The sequence below is a fragment of the Mastomys coucha genome, unplaced genomic scaffold (genome assembly GCF_008632895.1).
Source record: "Mastomys coucha isolate ucsf_1 unplaced genomic scaffold, UCSF_Mcou_1 pScaffold4, whole genome shotgun sequence".
Lineage (NCBI taxonomy): Eukaryota > Metazoa > Chordata > Mammalia > Rodentia > Muridae > Mastomys > Mastomys coucha.
Window position 1 is genome coordinate 52,741,811 of NW_022196910.1, and position 7,895 is coordinate 52,749,705.

Sequence of the window (7,895 nt, forward strand, 5' to 3'; positions counted from 1 at the left end):
AAAAAATTAGAGCCAAGAGGTGTGATAATTTGAACAGTCCAATGCTGGCTCCTATAATAAATATTTCTTTCATAAATCCAGTAGTGTCTTGACTTGTAGCTAGTCAACACTTAGCTACTTAACTAAAATGGGAGTTATTTTCAGTGTCTGAAATTATAGACATAGACGGAAGGAAATACTGATTCTAAAGGAATCAAAGAATGATCAACGATAGAATTATATAACTCTTCCTTGTAAAGATTGTCAATCTTAAAAGTTCTCCAGTCTAAAAATATGAGAGAACTTGTTTCTCTGCCTGTATTGATTTCTTTCGCTTGTGAAGTACAGGTTTAGCCCTCATCACATTTGCTCCCTTAATTGAGCATCCTGAGGTACCTAAAGCTACTGAGGATGTAGTTTCCAAAGCTCCTAGTGTACGCAACAGGAATTATGCTACAACATATCAGCATTAATAAGTCTTCAGGGGACTGTCCCTTAAGCCCTTCAAACAACTTCATCATGTTAAAGCAAGAGAGACTCCTGTCCTACCGACTCCCAGGAAATTCACCCACGGACAAAATTTTACTAGCCAATGAGAGTTTTGCTTATTTAAATAGACCTGGAAACCTAACCTGTGGCATTTGAGAAAGCCAGGGCTTCATACTAAAGTCATCACACTGTGTTTGGTGGGGGAGTAGAGTGAAAAAGATAGTCAGGCAACCCACAGGAAGTGCCAGGTGAAAGAGGATGAGTAAAGATTATGCTCCAAGTTAAATAAATGATAGGTAAGAACAGAAGAAACAGCAATTATCCACAAAGAACTCTCAAGGACAGCATGGCCATTTACCTTCATGACAGCTCTTGTGTAAGTCTGTCTCTTTCTGCACATTACAAGGCACTTCAAGTCAGTTATACCAGCCACAGCCCTCTCCTGTACCGAAGTCCTACATCAGGAAAACAAAGAAAAAAATGAAAAGAAGGTATTTTGAAATTTCCATCAGTCCTTTTCTTTTTCTTTCTTTCTTTTCTTCTTTCTTTCTTTCTCTCTCTCTTTTTCTTTCTCTTTCTCTCTCTTCCCCCCTCTTCATTTCTTTCTTTCTCTTTGTAGGAAGGTTATTACTGTTATTACTGTTTCTTCAAGTTCCCACCATGCTCTCTCAGCACTGGCACTACCGACTTCCAGGGTGAGATAACTCTTTGTTGTGGGCAGATGTCCCGTGCACTAGAGCGTGCTCAGGAGCATTCTTGCTTCCTACCCTCCATGCCTTTCCCACCTCCAACTGCAAACCCTGAGGCGTTTGTAAACATTGCCCGATGTCCCACAGGAACAAAAGGTGTTCTGACTTGGGAAGCATGTTTCTCAGTGACTAAGAAGTATGGGGTTAATAAGATGAGAGAATGCAACAGTTGTTTTTTCTAATGAGTTCATATATGTGTGTGTTTATGTATAATGTATATAGACATTATGTACAAATGATTTGAAATCATTGTTTAACATACCTTCTTTTTATTGAAACAGGATGCTATCATCTCTTTGACATTAACAATGCAAGCATATTCTGATACTCAATGTACTCAAGAAGTCAACAACCTTGCCTGGAATATTTTGAAATAATTTTATCTACCCTTTTTATGTTGGCATCCCTCTGCACTGTGGAATTCATATTGACACAAGTTCTTTCCCAAAGGTCAAGTTGGATTCTCCCCTTTTCATTAATTCGTGTAGGTAGGAAGGTCAGTTAATTCAAAACATCACATCAGACTATGGTGACATTGAACAAGACTCAGGCTGAATATTATGAGTCAGATGTTCTTCTTCCATGTCCTCAAACCAGAATTGATATTGGCTCAGTGTTTTCTAAGCTCATCACAAAAGGCAGATGTCCTCCAATTGAAGTACCTTTGGAAATAGCTGAAAGTTTGTAAAATTATGTCAACTGAAATAGAAATTCAGTGAAGATAATTGAGTAGGAGATTCATAGAATTTAGGTACTTGATAGGACTTCAGAAGGAATTAATAATTTAGTAGAAACAAATGCTAATTGAGCAGAACTCAAATAAAAGAGGCTTTGTTAAAAATATCTGAACTCCAAGAGAAAACAGAATGTCAACAGCTTTCCAAGAACACTCAAGGCAAAACTGTCAAGTTCAGAAGTCAAGTTAATAACCTCTGAACTATTTATCTTGCTCCTTTTACAGTGGATTTGCAACCCTTTACCCCTGTTTTTAGTCACACTTGAGGAAAACTTCCCCATGAGGTATATATCTTCTACTTCTCTATAAATTTTATGTGCCCTGAAATATACAAAGTCTTCATAGCTTTAAGCAGTTTTCAGGTTAGTTAGAGGCCCAGATTGCAAATTTTTATCTTATTACTGTTCAGAAACAAGATTGGAACATTCTGAGTGTATGATAAAGATTCGGAGAGATGCAACTGCTTCAGATTTGGGGTTGAAATATCATAAACTCCAAAGAGAAAATTATTTAGCTTTGCGGGTCAGGACAAAGATTCCGCTTACTTCCTGATCCAGGGGAGCCAGACTGAGTTTGTGGATTATTTTATTATATTTACTTCTATGTGTGGCAATTGTCATACATTTCAGACACTGATGTTCTCAATGTATTATGCCTCAACCCTCAAAACCATCCTATGATGTTTGCATTGTTATAATGCCTTTGTACATACAGGAAAACCCGGAAGGTACAGTCTTTTGCTCAGGATCTGAAATCGACCACTAGGAAACCAGATTCCAAATCCCATATTGGCTTTGTCGTCAAGACCCTTATGAAAGTCTTCTGCCCTCTGGATCAGAAGGAAACATTCAACTTAAGTGATGCAAATATTGCACCAAGATCCAGGGGATGAAAAAGTCCGAAGGTAGACAAATGGAACGAACTTCGGGAGATCAATTTATTTTATTGTGAGAAGGCCAGAACCTAAAAAGAAAAGGGAACGCGAAAAGAAAACTCCGTTTTGAAAATTCAAGATTCTGCTCTATTGTGGTTGATTTTAGTGTCTGCCTGCCACAAATTAGAACCGGCTGAGTAGGGAGCCTCGCCTGAGGAAGTGTCTGATTTCCTTAGCTGAGTGTGAAGAACCTCCCCAAAGTGGGCGGCGCTTCCTATCTGCAGTCCGGATGGAAAGGGCAGGATAATTGGATTGCCTTCCCTCTATTAGCAAGTTAATTTACCCCGTGACCTCCTGCTAATTCCTTCTCTGATGTCAGAACAAGGGTTCTTAATCAGTGTCAGCTGCCAAGGACCAGTGGCTCTCCACGAACTCCAGGTTTTCTGGTACCAGAACGGACTGCAGACTGACTGCCTAGGTACTTGGCTAACCAGGACCTGACAACCATCAGGCTGTAGGCTTCTCAGTTGTGGAACACTGTTGTCCCTATTTCGACCTGTATGTGTGCTTTTTGTTTTCTTTTTCTTTTTCTTTTTCTTTTTTTTTCTTTTTTTCTTTTCCGTCCTATTTCACTTAGAACACTGAGTATCGCACGCCCTAAGGCTTCCTGGCCATGGTGCGTGTTTGTCTGCCTAAGAGTAGCCTCAGGGATGCCTGATCGGTCACCTTTACCTGAAAGTCTGGCCAGAGGGAAGCTAGGGGGTTCAAACAGTGCTTCCACTTCAGGGCCTAGATCCTCACAGTGAGGATATCTGCAGAGGCCTCTTAGCTCTCTGCATGCACCCTCCCTCCAGAGAACTCGGGGGCCAGGGGGAAATGTGATGATGTCTACTGATGCTCAGCCTCTGGCTGCACTGTGAATATCAATGCCTTAGCCCATGACCTTGGAGTCTCCTGTCTTCTACCAATACTCAGGCTAATATTTTGGCTTCCAAGAAAAGGCAAACACTGTTTCTAGAAACATAGACCCTCCTCTACTTATCGGATACTGAACATGCAGAATTTGCTTGAGAACAAAAGATGACATTGAACCTCCCACCTCCTTGCCTTTGAGACTCCAAGGGACGACTGAAACCATAGACAGTGACAAGGCCTGTATCTGTGATTCTTTTCTTAGACCATGTGTACATACTTATAATAAAGCTGAATTTATAAATTAGGAATGAGAAGGGATTTAATATCATAACTAATAAAACAGCATATTTATACAACTTAAGTGGATGAAATCACCCCTACAGGTGCTTGTAGTGAGCATACCCTCTTTTGATGGCACTGGATGATGCAGAGCAGAGCATGTGAAATGGAGGCTGTCTATGGTGGCATTGTGATGTGGAGTTGGACTATTAAGTCAAGGAGTATGGGAGACATTTCCTAAAAATGCAAATCATAGCACTTCATCCCCTGACTCACTCATGCTCGTGTGGCTTCCTCTACTTCAACACAAGAACTGCCACACATGATAGGCAACCCAACAGCCAGTATAGTTTCTAAATAACTAGTAGTCAGATAGTTTCCGTGGGTGGAGCCAGGAATAGTTCCAAAAATAATTGTTTCTTTGTGGAATATCATATTTAGTATTGTCAGGCTGTCACCTTAAATAACACAAAGACTCTCCAAAGATTTTACAAGTGTGGTTATGAGTAACTGAGTCATACAACGGAAGTAACTGTTCTGTGGTGAGCTGAGTGTAAATTCAGTAAAGACATAATACAGAGGATTATACAAGACATCTTGAGATAGTCCTCCTTGTCTGCAAGGATTAATGACAGAGTCACACTAGCCTAAGAGAGCCGCCATTGGGTCAGCCTCTTTGCAATGTCATTTGCTGTGTGAGACTAACGTGGACTTCATACAACATCGTGGGTCCATCACAGTCTTTGCGAGTAGTTCTTATGAGACACCCAATGGGAACTCCCGTTTTCATAAATCTTTTTTCATAAACATCCCTGCTTTTAAACTGTGTTTGTCTACTTAGTGTGTTGGGACAAGAGCAGAGTGCCTTCACATTGATTAAGAGGATGCTCAGTGTTAGCGGCAGTTAAACAGGGTGACAGAAACTTTAGAAAGCAAAACATCAGGGGATCGCTACTGCAGGCGACCCTTGAAAACACACTCCACGCCTTTTTATCCCCTTGGATCACTTGAAGAGTGTGGATTCTTCTTCAAAGCCTGGATGCTTAAATGTTGATTAAATGACTCATAGAAATGAGCCATTATTTTAAAGAAAGTATCATCATCTTACTGATAAAATCTCACATTCAGATATAATTCTGAGTTACTTAAAATAAAATGAACATATCTATGAAATGACTCCTTCTTTAAGCCCTTATAAGTATAATTGGAATAATTTTAGGTTTAATTTTAATTGCAAAGAAATTGCTAATTATAGTTAATAACATCATTTTCTTTGGCTCAACAAAATATTATTCTAAGAATTTTATAAATTAGTCTTTAAATAGTGTATACCTTTATATTATATATCTGTTTTACAAAACAAATGAGTTCTACTGAAATATTTCTACTAAAATTAAAAGTAATAATGAATTCTCTCAACAAATTCAAAGATAGCTACGATGAAATGCTTTTCTATTTTACCCTTTATATTTGACTTAGTTAAATATATGTAAGTCTAGTGAGATTCAAAAATGTCAACTTACCACTTATTTCCAAGAGTAAATATTACCTCCTAACACTGCAATGAATTTTTCTTATTATCAATGGAATGTCATCACCTTATTGAGAAACAAAGACACAGAAAGTGCAGTAGAAACTGTCTCCCTCCCGGGCAGTGGTGGCGCACACCTTTAATCTCAGCATTTGGAAGGTAGAGGCAGACAGATTTCTGAGTTCAAGGTCAGCCTGGTCTACATAGTGAGTTCCAGGACAACCAGGGCTACACAGATGAACCCTGTCTCAAAAAAAACAAAAAAAACAAACAAAAAAAAAAGAAACTGTCTCCCTTTTGTGTATGATTGAGAGTCTCCATTAATCTGCCCTTGACTGATAAGTTATTAGTTTCATATACATCATCTACCTAATGTGCTCTCAAATATGCAGATAAAGGAAAACTTCCAGTCTGGAAAATGCTAATCAGAGTAAACCAATGAATTTCCTTCGATAGCTAGATTCACTCTTCAAACAAAGATGAGTTTTATCTCCATATTTTGACATCATAGTCATGGCAGTGCTCCTTCATGGAAACCTTGCCATGTTGGCCATTGCTGTTTCATAGATGTTTCTGCTTGGTAGGACCGTCAGTGGTGTCAATGGTGTCAATGGTGTCAGTGGAGTCAATGGTGTCAATGGTGTCAATGGTGTCAATGGTGTCAGTGGTGTCAGTGGTGTCAATGGTGTCAATGGTGTCAGTGGTGTCAGTGGTGTCAGTGGTGTCAATGGTGTCGTCAATGGTGTCAATGGTGTCAATGGTGTCAATGGTGGTCCTTCTCTCAGAAGCTTGCACATGTCCTCAGACACCATGAAAGCTAGATTGCACAATGAAAACGTTAAGGCTAGATCCAGCTCAAATACGCAATGTTTTCAGCAATGGGGGCTTACCTCGAAGCTCTGAGAGGCAACAAGGGGCAAAAGCCACTGTCATATTATTTTGAGACATCACTTGGACTGTCCTAACCTACTGCTCTAAAAGAAACTTCTCATGCCTAGTACTGAGTCATTTGTAAGCCTGTGTTCCTGTAGGAAGTATTGCCAGCTCTAGTGGGATTTTAAGATTTTAATATATATAATTATGCACCTATTACATATTTAAGAATACCTAGAGAGACATATGTATAATATGTATATATATTATGATATGAGTTGAGGTAAATATAAACTAAGAAGATTCCTTGAGGCTTTATCAAACAACCTTGGTGTCATTCGTCCCTGCTCCATCCTTCTTTTGTATTGATCTCTCACCATCCTCCAGAGTTGGACCCTCCTCCTGTTCTTCTCATTTCTAGATTCATGACACCTATATCCTGCTACTCCCCTCTCAGGCTGCCACTCACTAGAGCATATGAGAGAGATGATGCACCATTTATCTTTGGAGTCTGGGTTACTTCACTCAATGCAAAACTTTCTAGGTCCATCCATTCTGTCTTCGTCAGGGTTTCTATTCCTACACAAAACATCATGAGCAAGAAGCAAGTTGGAGAGGAAAGGGTTTATTCAGCTTATATTTCCACATTGCTGTTATTACCAAAGGAGGTCAGGACTAGAACTCAAGCAGATCAAAAAGCAGGAGCTGATGCAGAGGCCATGGAGGGATCTTACTTACTGGCTTGCTTCCCCTGGCTTGCTCAGCTTGCTTTTTTATAGAACCCAAGACCACCAGCCCAGGGATGGCACCACCCACATGGGCCATCCCGCTTTGATCACTAACTGAGAAAATGCCTTACAGCTGGATATCATGGAGGCATTTGCTCAAGGGAGACTCCTTTCTCTGTGATAACTCCAGCTTATGTAGGGTTGACAAACAAAGCCAGCCAGTACTCTCAACGGCAATTTTTATTTCATTTTTCTTTACAATTGTGTTTTACAGTGTGTACGTACCACAGTTTCATTACATACTCATTTCTTGAATGACATTTAGGTTGTTTCTATTTCCTAGCTCTTATGAATAGATCAGCAATGAATATAAGTAAGTGTGTTCCTGGAGGAGGATGTCAAGTTCTTAGGACGTATGCCAGGGAGTGGTATAGCTGGGTCGGTATGGTAGATGGAATTTTAAGGATGTATGTGTTGTGTGTGTGTGTGTGTGTGTGTGTGTGTGTATGTATGTGTGTGTGTTAAGTATTAGCCCCACTTAAAATAAGGCTAATTATTGGCCTTAATTCCTATGCAAATGTAGTCCTTGAATGTCTTTTCCTACATTTATCCTGTATGGTACTTCTGACGTTTGCTTCTAGTATTTTTAATGTTTAAGTTTTCTCACATAGGTCTTCAGTCCACCTGGTGCTAATTTTTGTGTGAGGTGATAGATACAAGCAGAACTTCATTCTTCTTCATG

At 39.6% G+C, this 7,895-nt stretch overlaps 1 pseudogene; it reads left to right on the forward strand.

The window, feature by feature from the left end:
* LOC116075941 overlaps nucleotides 1-6,455 on the forward strand; it is a 14,703-nt pseudogene extending 8,248 nt beyond the window's left edge.
* Nucleotides 6,456-7,895: the final 1,440 nt, after the last annotated feature.